Source organism: Castor canadensis, chromosome X (assembly GCF_047511655.1).
Source record: "Castor canadensis chromosome X, mCasCan1.hap1v2, whole genome shotgun sequence".
NCBI classification, from domain to species: Eukaryota; Metazoa; Chordata; class Mammalia; order Rodentia; family Castoridae; genus Castor; species Castor canadensis.
Genome location: NC_133405.1, coordinates 107,966,824 through 107,984,762, shown reverse-complemented (window position 1 = coordinate 107,984,762; position 17,939 = coordinate 107,966,824). Strand labels below are relative to the sequence as shown.

Below are 17,939 nucleotides of genomic sequence, written 5' to 3'. Positions count from 1 at the left end.
CATTTTATGTTACTGAGTTTGCATCTTTTTATATTTTGTATCCATTAATATATTTTATAGTTATTTTAATACTATTGTCTTAAACTTCCTGCTAAAAAAGTGATTTACTTACAGCCACTATGGTATTACAGAAGTTTGTATTTGCCCATATATTTACTTGTACCATCTAGTTTTATTCTTTTCATATGATTTTATGCTGCCATTTAGTGTCTCTTTATTTCATTTTTTCATATTTCTTGTGAGACAGGTCTAGGGGTAATGATTTCCCTCTGATTTCATTTGTTTGGGAATGTCTTTATCTGTCATTTTTGAAAGACAGTTTTGCAATGTATAGTATTAGTTGGCTTTTTTTTTTGTCTTTCAGCACTTTGAATATATCATCTCACTCCATCTGGCCTGCAAGATGTTTGCTGAGAAAACTGCTGATAATGTAATGAAGGTTCCTTTGTACAAGCCAACTCACTTTTCTCTTACTGCTTTCAAAATACTACTTGTCTTTGACTTCTGACTTTTTTTGGCAGTACTGGGGTTTGAATTCAGGGATTCATGCTTGCCAGGCAGACACTCTACTGCTTGAGCCATGCCCCTAGGTCTTGAGCCCTAACCCTTTTTGCTCTGGTTGTTTTGGAGATAGATTCTCGCTTTTTGTCCAGGCTAGCCTGGACCATGATCCCAGTATTTTACACTTCCCACTGTCCTGGGATGACAGGTGTGCCCACCACGCCCAGCTTTTTTCCATGGAGATGGATTCTCACAAACTTTCTTTCCTAGGCTGGCCTGGAACAGTGATCGTTCTGATTTTAGCCTCCTGTGTAGCTTAGGATGACAGGACTATGCCATTGTGCTCAGCTATTGATTGAGAAGGCGGGGGTCGGAGGGGGGTGCTCTCACTAACTTTCTTTTGCTCCGGTTGGCTTTGAACCACAATCCTCCCCATCTCAGTCTGCCAAGTAACTAGGATTATAGGCACGAGCCACTGGCACCTGGCTGACTTTTGACAATTTGATTGTAATATGTCTCTGTGTGGATTTTCTGAGTTCATCTTATTTGGGATCTATGGGCTTCCTGTATCTGGATGTTCATTTCCTTTTAGAGATTTGCGAAGTTTGGGCCATTATCTCTTTCTTTCCTCATGCCTAGGTTGGTCAGTTTGATGGTGTCCCTTAAGTCCCTTGAGCTTTTATTCCCTCCTTTTCATTCATTTTTGTTTTTACTACTCTGAATAATTTCCACTAACCTGGTTTGAGGTTAGTTATCCTTTCTTCCTTCTTAATCAAGTCTGCTGTTGAACTTTTCTAGTGAATTTTTTCAGTTATTGCATTTTAAGTTCCAATATTTCTACTTGACACTTTTTAATATTTTCTATCTCTTGGAATTCTCACTTTTTAAATGCATTCTTCTTCTTACCTCATCAAGTATCTTTGTGATGCTTATTTTGAATTCTCTGTCAGGTAAATCATGTAACTCCACTTCGTTAGAGTTAATTTCTGGGCATTTATCCTGTTCCTGTTTTGGAACAAGATATTTCCATGTTTTTTATTTTTCCTTGACTCTTGGTATGGGTGCCTATGCATTAGAAAAAGCAGTACCTCTCCCAGTCTTCATGTACTGGCCTTATACAGGAAAAGACTGTCACCAATGAACCTTAGCACAGATTCTGGGGGCCCTTCAATCCCTAATGCTAGTCCAAACTGCTGTTGCTGTTCATAGCAGCCTCCTGACATGAAGAGTGTGCTAGGTCTTGTCAGTTCTCAGACAGGCAAGACAGAAGCCATGTTCCTCATGCAGTCCCTGGAAAAGTTGGAACATTGGATGCACAATTCCACTCTTCTCTTCTCTAGGGAAAACTGGACTTTAAAGTTTTTGGTTCACTCACTATGTGCTGATTCAGGTGGAGGAGATATGAGTGTGTGCTCATTCAAACTGCTGTGTTTATGCTCTGTGACCTCTGGAAGTTGGTATCATGGGTATCATTGGAGCCCTGAAACAGCTGAGACAGATGCCCCTTGAGCAACAAGCACAAAAGTTGGAACATCAGCTGCATTGTCCAACTTTTTCCCTTTCCAGGACAAAGATGCGACTGCGACCTGGGATTTCTTTTCCTATCCTGTGGTTTTGTTCTAGGGGTAGGGAATATAGTGATAAAGTATCTAAAATTTTCCTACTGCCTTTGACATGGCTGGTTTTATATTCCCCCAGGGTTCCATAGCCCCTTAACTAATTGCTGAAGTTCTCCCAAAGAAAACTTATCCATGTATTGGTGTGTCCAGGGGAAAAGGAGGGTCCAGAACTTTCTATTCTACCATCTTGCTGATCTCAATGGTCATTTTATGTGAAGTAGAGAAGTGTACGCTGAAATCGAATGTGAGTAATTTTTTATAGAGTATATAATCACTTAATGTGCTTGCCCAAATTTTCATATGTCAAGTTTTTAAAGATAGGATCTGTTTTGCATTTAGATATGGACTTTTAAGTTAAGATACATCCATTATTATATTTGAGTTGGGAAGGATTTCTTTTTATATATAGAATGGCCCATTATGTAAGTTACAATGAAGTAGTGCCCATATTTCTTATTTTTAACAATAGATTGTCTTTTTAGGGCTATTGAAGGAAATCCATTTACATATAGTTTATTCACAAGAAGCTTTATGGTAATTTTGAATATTTGCTTCTTTCTAAAGAATTTTAATATCCTTAAGATTCTAAATTCTAAAGATTCTAAGAGCACTAAAATTCATATCTTAAAAGAAAATCAGATAATTTAACAATTTCTTCATGTATAACTTGCATTTTAAAAAACAGCTTTATCAAGATAACTGTATGGTACAAAATTAACCAAATTAGGGTTGACAGAGTGGCTCAAGTGGTAGAGCACCTGCCTAGCAAACATGAGGCCCTGAGTTCAAACCCCAGTACCACAAAAAAAATTTACCAAGTTAAATTACATAATTTGGTTTTCTCTTGACAATTTGCAATCAAAGCCTTTCCCTTAGCCTCAGTTAACTACTGATTTTCTTTCTTTCATCATAGCATTTTCTTTCCTAGAATTTGAAATCATATTATTTGCAATCTGTTGCATCTGGCTTCTTTTACTTTAATATGTTTGAGATTGATCTATGCTATTATTTGCAGAGGTTGTTCGTTTTTAGTGCTTAATAGTATTTTATTGCATAGGTATATCACATTGTGTTTTGCCTCACTAGTTGGTAGATACTTGGATTGTTTCATGTTGGGACTGTTATGAATAATTATAATCATTTGAATCCAAGTATGGGCATGTATTTTCATTTCTCTTAGGTAAACACCTAGGAGTAGAATTCTGTGTTTAAAGGTAACTGTAAGATTTAGCATGAAAAGAAAAAGCTAGACTGTTTTCCAAAGTGACAAGTGACTGACAAGTTTTCATTCCCAGTGGCAATGTATAGAAATTTATTTGCTAGCACATAGCATGGCCACTCTTTCTAATTTTAGCCATTTCAATAGGTAGATAGTGTCACTTTGCTTTTCCATAATGAATAATAGAGCTAAGCATCTCACCAGGCTCTTATGGCCATATATGTATCCTTGAGGAAGCACTTGTTAAAACCTTTTGCCCATAAAAATGGGTTGTTTTCTTATTATTGAGATGTAAAGATTAAATATATATATGTATATATATATTTGGTATAGAAATCCTTTATCAAATTTGTGTCTGAAAAGTATTTTTCTTTCTCTATAACTTGCCTTTTCATTTTCTTAAGAATATGTTTCAAAAACTGGAAGTTTTCGTTTTTAATGAGGCACATTATCAATTTGTTTTCATTTGTAGTTCATGCCCTTTATATCTTAAGAACTCTGCCTAACCCAAGGTCATAAAGATTTTCTCCTAATCATTTGTTGCCCTTAACGCAGAGAAACTAAAGCAGATACCTTAAAAGCAACTGAGGCCAATAGGAAAAGGGGACCAGGAACTAGAGAAAAGGTGAGATAAAAAAGAATTAACCTAGAAGGTAACACACACACACAGGAAATTAATGTGAGTCAACTCCCTGTATAGCTATCCTTATCTCAACCAACAAAAACCCTTGTTCCTTCCTATTATTGCTTATACTCTCTCTTCAACAAAATTAGAGATAAGGGCAAAATAGTTTCTGCCAAGTATTAAGGGGGTGAGGAGGAGAGGGAGGGGGCGGAGTGGGTGGTAAGGGAAGGGGTGGGGGCAGGGGGGAGAAATGACCCAAGCCTTGTATGCACATATGAATAATAAAACAATAAAAAAATAAAACAGATATATTCACATAAAAAAATAAAAAATAAAATTACATCAAAAAAAAAAAGATTTTCTCCTGTGTGTTGTTCTAGAAGATTATAATTTTAGTGCCAATATTTATGTGTATTATTTATTTCAGGTTAATTTTTATATGTAGTAAAAGACAAAGTTTGAAATTAATTTTTCCCACAGCAGTAACCAGTTGTCCTAGCATTGTTTGTTGAAAACTATCTTTCCCCCATTGAATAGATTACCTTTGGACATTTCTTGTGGATGCACTCTAGGTTCCTATCTATATGTAAAGTAGTTTCTGAGTTCTGGAGGCTCAGTAACTCACCTTCACCACCATCAACATATTGTTTACTCTGTTCACTACTTTGAGTGTGTATATTATACACAGTTCTGTTGTTGCACAGTCATAAAGTATTATAATTAATTGCTAACAAGGCTTTCTTTGTAAATAGTCTATTAGCTACTTGAAGACAAGCACTGTTTTCTTCATCTATGTTCTTATGTACCAACACTAGCATATAATAAGCATCCATATATATTTATTGAAATAAATTGAATATGAAAATTAAATTAAAATGTTAAATATTTTCCCTATATGACTATAACTGGTGTTACTCCTACATAGTGCAAGCAAATTTGCTTATTTTGCTAGTTGTCTTAATAGCTATACATATGAATGCACAGCACCAACATCAACTCTCTTCTTGCCACCACGGGCAGTTTAATTTTGATGAATTGATAAAGGTTTCATTTTAGAATCTGCTCTTTAACCTGATAATATAAACAGGTCATTCCAGTTACTGTACTAAATGCTAACATGTATTATTTCATTTAATCTTCACAACAACACTATGACACAATCACTGTTATTACCCTTCTTTTACAGATAAAGTAACAGATCTATGTTAAGTTGAGTAATTTGTCCAAAGTCGCACATGATCAATGGCAGACAGACTGTAGGTGACCCTTAATTTAAATATATTGTTATAATTATTACCTGGCTCCATCATGAAAGTTAAACTATAGATTAGCTTTTACCTGGATCAAATATTGTCAGTCCCAGGAGTTTGAAATATGGCACATCTTTGAGGAAGTGAGGTACTAAATTCATTGCCATTGAGTACACATGCAGTTATGTTCTCAGGCAAAAGTTGTGTCACATTGTATTTCTCTTACATAATATCAAGTGTCTTTTACACCTTGCCCAAAACATTACAGAAGGTGTCATTATATGATATTTATCCTGACAGATGTCACAGGGCTACAGACCTCTTAATCAGCTAATACTTAATTTATTTATTTACACTTGACTTTATTGAAAGAAACTGGAAAAAGGATATGCCTCTGGGTTGAAAGTGAAGCATCTTGGGAAGGATGAGTCTTATAAGCAAAGAAGGCCTATATGTAACCACAGTTTCCATCTCTAGCTTTCCCAAACCTATTACAGGCCCAGATCCTCCCCTGACTAGTCCAGTTTTTTCTGATAGTTATGAGTTTCAAGCTAACTTTCTGTCATATCAGGAATAGTATTCCTTACCCTTTTCTAAAATTGAGGTATTCTTACATATTGTTCCTTTCTTCAATATACCACTAATCGTTTTTGAGAAATTTTTACCTTACCATTCTCTGAACTCTGGATTTTTGGTGACACATTTATTATACTTATGGCACTAAGAGTAATATTAAGCTAGCCACTTGGGAGGCTGAGAGCAGGAGGATTGCAATTTTAGGTCACCCCAGCAAAATAGTTTGAGACCCCATCTCAATGAATAAAAGCTGGATGTGGTAGTGTGTGCCTGTCATCCCAGTGATGGCAGGAAGCCTTAAAATAAGAAGATGGTAGTCCAGGCCTGCCTGCCAAAAAACGAGACCCTATTTCCAAAATAACCAGAGCCAAAAGGGCTAGAGGTATGGCTCAAGTAGTAGAGACTTGTCTAGCAAGTGCAAAGCCCTGAGTTCAAACCCCAGTACCACCAAAAGAAGTAATATCAAAAGCTAACTTTGGCATTTATCATCTTCTATTTGACTCAAATTCCTTTCTTTCTTTATTCTTCACAAAAATTGTGTGAAATAAGTTTTTTTTAATCACTCCATTTTGTAGATGAGAAATTTGAGGCTTAAAGGGGTAAGTACCATGCAAATAGTCAAATGGCCCATTGGTGGTAGAGACAAGGTATGGACCCAGCTTTGTTTGACAGAGAAATGAATATATGTCCTTTGATTCCATATGAGAACTGATCTGCTTGAAGCCTGTCTAATTTAGGTCCTAACACATCAACAACAAACAACTCTGTATTTCATTATTAGATAACCCTAAATAGGAATTACAGTATGACTTCTATTAACATTCTTCTCAAATCAAGTATATACACTAGAGAAATCATCTTTTAAAAATCTATATTTAACATTTAATGGAGCCATAATGACTTGTAATTGAGGAAGACCACTTATTATCAATGCTATCCATCCGATTAGTTCTTTGTCATTATGATTTTTTGAACAACCACTCGAAGCAAGTACAAATCTGTACCTTGCAATTCTATGCCTTGATGAGCTCAGGTAATAAAAACATCATTTTGGCTTCAAAGAACATTTCTAGCTTTCAGAACATTTTCAGATGCATAAGCTTTAGATGTTATTCTGACATTCTGTACTGCTTTCACTTCATCGCTGTTGGCTTTCTTATCTCTTACTGAAACTCCAGGCGTTGCCACAATAACCAGAGAGTACATGATGCAGAATCACAGAGTAAATACCTCTGGTTGAGCTTCAGCTCCATAAAACACAGCCTTTTAAATGCTATCAGAAAGGATACCATGACTCACAGTACACAACATATTTTCATAGGTGACTAATGCTTCACAGATGTATCATTGTTGGGCCATTACAATTAGGGAGAATGCCTTTGTCCCTGTTTCCGGGTTTTAATTCATTTCTTCCCTCTCTCTATAGGCCTTGACCTTGGTAAGATTCCCCCATTAACTGTGGTTTTCACTACCCAGATTACAAAACCGACTTCCTGATGCCTTTCGTTCTTCCTGTGGTTATTGTTGAACTACCCACTGGAAAATATAAGCTTCTTTTTTATTAGCATATAGTAGTTGTATAGGGGAGATACATTGCAGTAGTTACATATGTGTTTATAATATATCTTAATTAAATTCACCCCCTCCATTGTTCTCCCTCTTCCCCCTTCCTCCATTCTTAGAACAATTTCAACAGGTTTCATTATTCTATTTTCATATATGAATATAAAATACACCCACCATATTCTCATAATTCACCTTTTCCTTATGTCCCCCCCCACACACCCACACTGGTACACACCCCAGAAAAAGACCTGTTTTATTTTACCTTCCTGTCCTTTATTTTTTAAAGTCCAAGGTGAGGTTCACCTTGGCATTTCAGACATGCTTTAATTAGATTAACTCCTCCCCATTACTTATGCTTTCTCTATTACCATGATCCCCTATTAGTCAACAGCTTACAATGCATAATGTTATATTGTCTTCATATATAGATGTAATGTTTCAATATTTTTCACTCTGTAACGTTCTCTTTCCCTCTCCCACCTCCCATAGTCCCTTCAGATAGACCCACTAATACAATCTTGTTCTTTCTCTCTCACACACACATGCACACACACACTATATATATGTACATACAAAAGATCATATTTATGTGTACATTGAACTTATAGATCTAGTGTCCACATATGAAGGAAAACATGTGACCTTTGACCTTTTGAACCTGGCTTACTTTGTTTAACATGATATTCTCCAGTTCCACCCATTTACCTGCAAACAACAAAATCTTATTCCTCTTTATTGCCAAATAATACTCCATTGTGTATATATCACATTTTCTTAAGCCATTCATCAGTCATGGGGCATCTGGGTTGTTTCCCAAGCTTTGCCATTGTGAATAGTACTTCAATAAACATGGATGTGCAAGTGACTATCATATCCTGGAGCACATTCCATTGGCTATAAGCCCAGGAGAGGTATTGCTGAATCATATGGTAGTTTTAGTTTTAGTTTTTTGAGGAACCTCCATACTGCTTTCTACACTGGTTGTACTAATTTACATTCCCACCACATCCTCACCAGCATTTTTTGTTGTGTTATTGATGACAGCCATTTTGACTGGGGTGAGGTGGAATCTCAATGTCATTTGATTTGCATTTCCTTTATGGACAAGGATGTTGAATATTTCTTCATTTGTACTTCTTATTTTTTGGGGGGGCATTCGTATTTCTTTTGAGAATTGTCTGTTTATTTCATTTGCCCATTTATTCAGTGAGTTTGATTCTTTAGGAGTTTGGTTTTGTGGGCTCCCTGTATATCCTGGTTATTAATCCCTTGTCAGATGTATAGCCGCAAAGATTTTCTCCAAATTTGTAGCCTGTCTCCTTAGTCAAGTTACCGTTTCCTTTTCTGTGCAGAAGTGTTTTAATTTCATGCAGTCCCATTTGTCCATTCTTTCTCTTAATTTTTGAGCTATTGGAATTCTATTTATAAAGTTATTACTTATGCCTATGTAGTCCATTGTGTTGTGTTCCCTATTTTTTCCTAGTGTAATTTTATCACTTCAAATCTTATATTAAGATCCCTAATGCACTTTAAATTAATGCTAGTACAAGGTAAGAGACTGGGACCTAGATTCAAGCTTCTGCAGGTGGATATCCATTTTTCCAAGCACCATTTGTTGAAGAGATTGCCTTTTCTCTAACTCATATTTTGGGCTACTTTGTTAAAAATCCAATGGCTGTAGCTGCGTGGATTTGTGTAGAAGTCTTCTGTTCTATTCCATTGGTCTTCATGTCTGTTTTTGTGCCAGAACCATGCTGTTTTTATTACTATGGCTCTGTAGTCTGGTTTGAAGTCAGGTATTGTGATACCTCCAGCATTGCTCTTTTGGATCAGGATTACTTTGGCTATTCGTGGTCTTTTGTGCTTCCAAATGAACTTTAGGATAGACTTTTCTATCTCAGTGAAAAATGTCATTGAATCTTGATAGGGAGTTCATTGAAGATATAGATTACTTTCATTAGTATAGCCATCATCACAATATTGATTCTGACAATCCACAAGCATGGGAGGTCCTTCCATCTACTAATGTCTTCATTAATTTCTTTTTATAGTGATTTATAATTTTCATTGTATAGGTCATTTACCTCCTTTGTTAAATTTATTCCTAGGTATTTTAATTTTTTGAAACTATTGTGAATGGCATTATTTTCCTGATGTCTTTCTTTTATATAGAAATGTTACTGATTTTTGAGTATTGATTTTGTATGCTGCTACTTTGCTGAATGTGTTTATGAGATATGAGTTTTTTGGCTGCGATTTTAGGATCTTACAGGTATAAGTTCATATCATCTGCAAATAGGGACAATATGCCTTCTTCTTTTCCTATTAGAATCACTTTTGTTTCTTTCTCCTGTCTTATTGCTCTGGCTAGGAATTCCAGTACTATGTTGAACAAGAGAGTGGACATTGTTTTCTCATAGAGGATAATGTCCTTTTTGTTGATGTTCCTTTACCTAGCTTAGGCATTAGGGTAATACTGGCTTTGTAGAATGAGTTTGGTAGCATTCCTTCCTTTTGTGCCTTATGGAATAGTTTCAGGAGCATTGATGTGTTAGTTCTTCTTTAAATATCTGGTAGAATCTAACTGTGAATCCATCAGGACCTAGGCTATTCTTTGTTAGGTGGTTCTTTATAACTGTCTTAATCTCATTGCTTTTCATAGATCTGTTTAAGTTTTTAATGTCCTCTTCGTTCAATTTTGGTGAGTCATATGTGTCAAGAAATTTATTTCTTCTTCATTGTCCAGTTTGCTGGAGTTTAGGTTTTTAATATATTCCCATATGATCTTCTGAACTTAATTGGTGTCTTTTGTAATATCCCCTTTTTCATGTCTGATTTTATTAATTTGAACCTTCCTTCTCCTTTTCGTCAATTGTTTATTTTTCAAAGAACCAACTTTTTTTTTCATTGATTCATTGAATCATTCTTTTGGTCTCCAACTCATTGATTTCTCCCTGATTTTTGAATCTCTTTGTTTTATAATCCCTTTTTGTAATCTCAAAAAAGCTTTTTTTGAGTTAGCTTGCTCTTGCTTTTATAAGAGTTTAAAGTGAATCATCAGATTATTCATCTGAGATCTCTCTAATTTTCTGACATGGGCACTCATGGCTATAAACTTCCCTGTTAAGATTTCGTTTGCTGTGTCCCACAGGTTCTGGTAAATTGTATCCTCATTTTCATTTGAATCTAGGAATTTTTCAATTTCTTCAGTGACTCATTGATCGTTCAAAGGTGTGTTGCTCAGTCTTTATGAGTTTGAATTGTTCCTGTGGTTTTCCTTGCTATTGATTTCTAATTTTATTCCATTATGGTTTGTTAGGATACAAGGGATTATTTCAATTTTTTTTGTATTTCTTGAGGTTTGCTTTATGACTTAGGATGTGATCTGTTTTGGAGAAAGTTCCTTGGACTGCTAAGAGAAATAAATGTGTAATCTGCTGTAGGAAGAAGTACTCTATAAATGTCTATTAAGTCCATTTTGTCCATGGTATTGTTTAGTTCTAGAATATCTTTGTTGATTTTTTCGTCTGGATGTTCTGTCTACCGAAGAGAGTGGAGACTTGAGATCCCCCACAATGATTGTATCTGGTCCTTTCTGTTTCTTTAAGCTCAGAAGTATTCGCTTTATAAACTTGGAGACATTGATGTTCTGTGTGTCATATATACATACATACATACATACACACATATGTATATTCTTGCTGGATTGTTCCCTTTATTAGTATATAATAACCTTCTTTTTCTCTTCTGACTGAGTTTTGCAAAAAATCTGCTTTGTCTGATGTGAGAATAGCTACTCCTGCTTGCTTTTGGTTTCTGCATGCCTGGTAAATCTTTTTTCCATCCTTTAACTTTTAGTTTATATGTATCTTTGGTTGTGAGGTGTTTTTCTTATAGACCCCAAATTGTTGGATCTTGCTTTTTGATTCAATTAGATAACATGTCTTTTGATTGGAGAGTTAAGTCCGTTTACATTTAGGGTTATGATTGAGAGGAATTTACTGATTCCTGTGGTTTTTTTCCAGTTTAAGTCTCATGTTGATTGTTTTTTACTTTTGGCTTTGTTCAACTTAAGGTTTTGCTGGTTTATGGAACTGATCATGCTTACTACTTTCCTAATTTTTGTAGGTTCATCAGTTCCCCTTTTGAGTTTTATTCTTTCCTAGCCCATCATATTTGTGATTGTTTTTGATTCTCTTCTATGTGAATTAGTCTCTTGAGTATCCTTTGTGATGCAGATTTGGTGGACACTAATTGCTTTAGCTCATCCTTGTCTTGGAAGGTCCTCATTTGTCCATTAAGGTTGAAGGACAGCTTTGCTGGATATAGTATTCTTGGTTGACAGTTAGATTCTCTCAGTGCTTAAATTATATTGCTCCATGCTTTCCTGGTTTTCAGGGTTTGTGCTGAGACTTTTGAAGAGATTCTTGTGTGTTTACCTGTGAATATAAGTTGGCATTTTTCTCTTGAAGCTTTCAGTATCCTTTCTTTGTTCTCTACCTTTGGCATTTTAATTATAGTGTGGTGTGGAGTTGTTGTTTTCTGATCATGTCTATTTGGACTTTGAAATGCCTTACGTACATTGATTGGTCTCTATATTGTTACATACACATGGGAACTTTTCTCCTATGATTTCATTAAATAGATTCCTGTGCCTTTGGTTTGTATTTCAGCTCCTTTTTCTACCCTGTGAATTCTTAGGTTTGGTCTTTTGATCATGTCCCAAAGTTCTTGTATGTTGTATTCATGTGTATTCATTTTTTTCTTTGTGATTGTGTGCATGCAATGACTCCTTGATCTTTTCTTCCATCTCTGATATTCTTTCTACTGTTTGATCTTGTTTGCTGATAATATTATCCACTGTGGTTTGTATTTGATTTATTGAGGTTTTCGTTTCTAACATTTCTACTTGGTTATTTTTCATAATTTCCATTTCTTTTCTGAATTTCTCTTCTGTATTGCTGATTTTCTTCTCTAGGTCTTGGATTGATTTTCAAACTTCATTTATCTGTTTATTTGAATTCTCTTTAAGGTCTCTGATCATTTGTAACAGAAGTCTTCTGAATTCTCCCTTCAACATTTTGGACAATTCATTATCTTTGGATTCAGATGTTGAGTTGTTATGAATGGAGTTTGGACGTGAGACATTGCTTTGGTTTTTCATATTTAAATTTCTATACTGTGATTTACTTTCTTGAGTGAGCAGAAAACCTACTGTAGTAGCAAGGTTAAAAATCCAGCAATAAATTGTATTTGAATGAGTAAGGAACAATCAGAACCTTTGTCTGTCTCCCCAATAAGATCATATGGGAGAAAAACCCATGGTTTCTAGAGGGATGATCTGGGAACTTAATACTGATTGAAAGGTTTAAGGATTAATTAGAAATTGAGTATTATGGGGGTTGGGTGTGGGGAATGGATTGAGTGGTACAATGGGAGGAAGGGGAGGTATATATAGGAGAGAACAATATGAGAGAGTTCTGTATATTTATAACTGGGAAATAGATAACAGTTTTGAGGTTCAGGAGAAGAGGAAAAAGAGAAAGAGGAAAAAATTGAACAATTAAAAACCAAGTTTAAAAAAAAAGAAAAGAAACGTCCAAATGAGAACAAATTGAATGAAAGGAGACAAAGCTGCAAAAAAACCAACAACAACAAATAAAAAACCAAAATAAACAAAACCACTTTTCTTGTTGGAGAGAAGTGCATTTGTCCAAGTTAGTCCTTCTTGCCCTGGTTGTTATAGGAATAGCTGCAGGAAGATGGAGTTTCACCTCTAGCTTAGGGTGTAACAGTGGCTTCGGGAGGGCAGCTGAGACAATATTTTTTATTTTATTTATTTATTTATTCATTTATTCATATGTGCATACATTGTTTGGGCCATTTCTCCCCCCTGCCCCTCACTTCCAGGCAGAACCTGTTCTGACCTTTTCTCTAGTTTTGTTGAAGAGAAGACAAAAGCAATAATGCTAGTTGAGATAAGGATAGCTATACAGAAAGATTCCTAGCCATTGCTTCCATGCACAAGTGTTTTACAATCCAAATTGATTCATCTCTACCTGACTCTTCACTACTTCCCCATCACCTTCCCATATTGACCTCTGTCGTTTTAAGGTTACTGTATTAGCCCCTCTGCAGTGGGGATATCAAACACTTTCAAGTTTTGAGTTTCCTACCTGTCCCCATTCCTCCTGTACATACTCTCCCCTTAAGGTGTGATCCAAGTCCAACAACATTGCTGCATTTTGTCCTAGACCTAAAGTCCACATATGAGGGAGAACATATGATTTTTGGTCTTCTGAGCCTGGCTGACCTCGCTCAGAATTATGTTCTCCATTTCCATCCATTTACTTGAGAATGATAAGATTTCATTCTTTTTCATGGCTGAGTAAAACTCCATTATGTATGAATACCACATTTTCTTAATCCATTCGTCAGTAGTGGGGCATCTTGGCTGTTTCGATAATTTGGCTATTGTGAATAGTGCTGCAATAAACACGGGTGTGCAGGTGCCTCTGGAGTAACCTGAGTCTCATTCTTTGGATATATCCCTAAGAGTGGGATTGCTGGATCATATGGCAGATCTATGCTTAGATTTTTAAGATGCCTCCATATTGCTTTTCAGAGTGGTTGCACCAGCTTGCATTCCCACCAGCAATGTATGTATGAAGGTTCCGTTTTCCCCACATCCTCGCCAACACCTATTCTTGGTGGTGTTTTTGATGATAGCTATTCTTACAGGGGTGAGGTGGAATCTTAGTGTGGTTTTGATTTGCATTTCCTTTATGGCCAGAGATGGTGAGCATTTTTTCATGTGTTTTTGGCCACTTGAATTTCTTCTTTTGAGAAAGTTCTGTTTAGTTCACTTGCCCATTTCTTTATTGGCTCATTGATTTTGGGAGAGTTTAGTTTTTTAAGTTCCCTGTATATTCTGGTTGTCAGTCCTTTGTCCGATGTATAGCTGGCAAATATTTTCTCCCACTCTGTGGGTGATCTCATCAGTTTAGAGACCATTTCTTTTGATGAGCAGAAGCTTTTTAGTTTTATGAAGTCCCATTTATCTATGCTATCTCTTAGTTGCTGGGCTGCTAGGTTTCTATTGAGGAACTCCTTGCCTATACCTATTGCTTCCAGAGTATTCCCTGCTCTTCCCTGTACTAACTTCAGACTTTTGGATCTGATATTAAGATCCTTGATCCATTTTGAGTTAATCTTGGTATAGGGTGATATACATGGATCTAGTTTCAGTTTTTTGCAGACTGCTAACCAGTTTTCCCAGCAGTTTTTGTTGAAGACGCTGCTATTTCTCCATCGTATAGTTTTAGCTCCTTTGTCAAAGACAAGTTGGTTATGGTTGTTTGGCTTCATATCTGGGTCCTCTATTCTGTTCCACTGGTCTTCATGTCTGTTTTTGTGCCAGTACCATGCTGTTTTTATTGCTATTGCTTTGTAATATAGTTTGAAGTCGGTTATTGTGATACCTCCCACATTGCTCTTTTTGCTGAGTATTGCCTTGGCTATTCGTGGTCTCTTTTGTTTCCAAATGAACTTAAAGGTAGATTTTTCAATCTCTGTGATGAATGTCATTGGGATTTTGATGGGAATTGCATTGAACATGTAGATTGCTTTTGGTAGTATAGCCATTTTTACTATGTTGATTCTACCAATCCATGAGCATGGGAGATCTTTCCATCTTCTGTAGTCTTCCTCAATCTCTTTCTTCAGAGGTTTGTAATTCTTCTTGTTGAGGTCATTCACATCCTTTGTTAAGTTTACTCCCAGGTATTTGATTTTTTTTTGAGGCTATTGTAAATGGAATTGTTTCCGTATATTCTTTCTCAGTTTGTTCATTATTGGTGTATAGAAAAGCTAATGATTTTTGTAAGTTGATTTTGTATCCTGCCACCTAGCTGTTTATGGTATCTAGGAGTTTTGGGGTAGAGTTTTTTGGGTCTTTAATATATAAGATCATGTCATCTGCAAGTAGGGATATTTTGACAGTTTCTTTATCTATTTGTATTCCTTTTATTCCTTCTTCTTGCCTAATTGCTCTGGCTAGGATTTCCAGGACTATGTTGAATAGGAGTGGGGATAGTGGACACCCTTGTCTCGTTCCTGATTTTAGGGGGAATGGTTTCAATTTTTCTCCATTAAGTATGATGTTAGCTATAGGTTTGTCATATATAGCCTTTACAATGTTGAGGTACATTCCCTCTATTCCCAGTTTTCTTGAAACAATGTTCTTGACACTTTTCAGGCCAATTCTCTTAAAGAGCTTTGCCCTCTGAGTTGTTTTGGGTCTGGGCACTCTCCTAGATAGGGAGATGAGACTTCTTGTTGAAATGCTGAAATGCAGAGAGCTCTGAGCAGCCAAAGTAGGGAGCAGGCTTCTTGAGAGGGCAGGGGCATTGACCTCTGGACCTTTTGCTGCTTTTCAGATTGTTCTAGTCAAAACCTCACCCTTTCTGTGTCTGCCTCTGGTAGCAATCACCTAATCAGACACTATGGTTCTGAGACCTAGAACTCCCCAGGGTACAACTTTTTAGATCCCCAGATATGCTCAGTTAGAAGCTTAGTGCTTGTCATTTGCAGTAAAGCAGCTACTCTAACTTGATTTCTTAGTCAGTGGGAGCTGGGTGTTTTGCTTTTTGAATTGACATTCAGTGCAACTTTTGTGGTAGGATTGGACTGGGGGCTGCTGACCTCTGGGAGTTTTTGCTATTTTCCTTCCAGGGACTTTGGAAATGTCTTGTCCCACCCTCTCCCTCACTAAGTTTGCCTCTGGTGGCAAATTCCCATGCAGACAATGTGGCTGAGGGTTCTATGACTCTGGGCTGTGACTTTTTAAATCTAAATTGCTCAGTCTCTAAGTAGACCTCCCTATAAGTAGCTTCAGATATGTGAGCTCTCTTCAAGTGAAGGCTAGGTGCTTTGCTTTGGAGATTTTCTTCAGGCTTAGGTTAGAGTTGCCATTCTTCTACCCCAGTTCCCTTTAACTTCTCAGCTTGCTGCAAGTCAAAGCCTCTCTGTGGCCAGGAACCCCGAATAACTCAGACTCAATCAGGAGGTCCTCTCTTGAGATGGCACCTTGCTACAACTCTGTAATGTGTGGAGAGTGAGGATTTGCCTTATTTTGCTGCTGGGCCTGTTGTGTAGGGGGAAATTACTGTAATTTATATAATAATTATTATATTATTATTCAGCTTCCCCTCCCCACAGAGGGAGCAAGAAAAGGGACTGCAAGCTGTTTGTGTCATATTTTTGATTCACCATATTTTTCAGATATCCTGTCATTCTTTTGTGTTTCTCTGTGCTCTCCTCTTTTTGGTTCTTCTGTAAATAGTCTCTTCTTCATTATCTAAACTCTTATTCATGGGGCCTGATGGAGAAAGTTTCTATTCCTCTGCCATCTTGCCTCAACATGAACTTCTTGAGTTGAAGGACTGTCCAAATCTTTTGAGGAAAAGCAAAGCCACCCAGCCCGGATCTCCTGTGTCTTTTAGTTATTGAGCACACCTTATTGAGTGCCCAACAAAATCTTAGCATTGAGATTAGCAGTAGGTACTTAAAGATAAACACCATATTGGTCCAACCTATAGGCCATTTTGGTCATTTGAAGTATGTGAAATCAGTGTGAATTTACTTGGAATTTATTTCTGAATATTATGCTTATCAACTGTATGAACTGAAGTGTAAGGGAATTAACATTTGTTAAACATTTGATATAAGCTAGATGTTATAAGCAATTTGTAAAGAAAAGAATAATATGCAAATGTTATACATGGAAAAACTTAGAGTCAGAAAGGTTACATAATTTGCTTAATGTTACATATTTAGCAGAGCTGGGATAGAACAGAGATGTTTGTGTGGTCCCAATGTCTAGGCTCTTTCAACTGTATACCACCTCATATTCTATATCATTGGTCTCCATTATTCCAGTTTGGCTTTTCACATTGTAAAAGAAAATCCTAATGAGAAAAGAAAAAAAATTTAAAACCCCAAGCAAGCAAACAAAAGGCCAACAAAGTGAATTGGAGCAACAGCTGTGGCTAAAGTTATGTAAAGTTAGATTGGTCGAACCAATGTTATCTTATACCACGCATTAGAGCATCTTATGAACTTTTGTGTGCTAGAATGTGCGATCGGTATATGCATAGGCTCTGAAAGTTGGAACCTTAATGATGATCAGACTCTTTTAGGAAGGTTTATATCATCTGCTATTTCATGGCAGAGGGCCAACCAACTATTTCAAATAGTCCCAGTGACAGGAAATGCATATAAAATTCAAGATAGCCTGTCCAATTTTTGAGTTACTTTCTTGGTAAGAAATGCCTTTTGTTTTTTGAGACAGGGTCTCACTGTATAGCCCAGGCTAGCCTCGAACTCTTAGTCCTCCTGCCTTACCCTCCTGAGTGGTGGGATCTCAGATGTGTGTGAACATGGTTAGCAGTAAGGAATATCTTTCTGATAATAAATCAACATCAAATACCTGTGATGTCTTCTTATAGATTCTAGTTATGTCCTACTTATGTCCCTGAAGCAATATAAAATTCACTAATTTAGCAAATCCTTTCTGGCCATGT

The 17,939-nt window shown here is 36.4% G+C and overlaps 1 protein-coding gene across 6 annotated transcripts in view; it reads left to right on the top strand.

Moving 5' to 3' along the window:
• Sytl5 (synaptotagmin like 5) overlaps positions 1-17,939 on the top strand; it is a 232,405-nt gene that overhangs the window by 61,733 nt on the left and 152,733 nt on the right. For 2 of the 6 annotated variants that reach the window (XM_074062220.1, XM_074062219.1), the window contains exon 3: positions 365-430. The exons of the other annotated variants lie outside the window; for them this stretch is intronic. The gene's annotated coding sequence lies outside the window, so the exon portion shown is untranslated. The remainder of the gene's footprint in view (positions 1-364; positions 431-17,939) is intronic. 6 annotated transcript variants of the gene reach the window in all.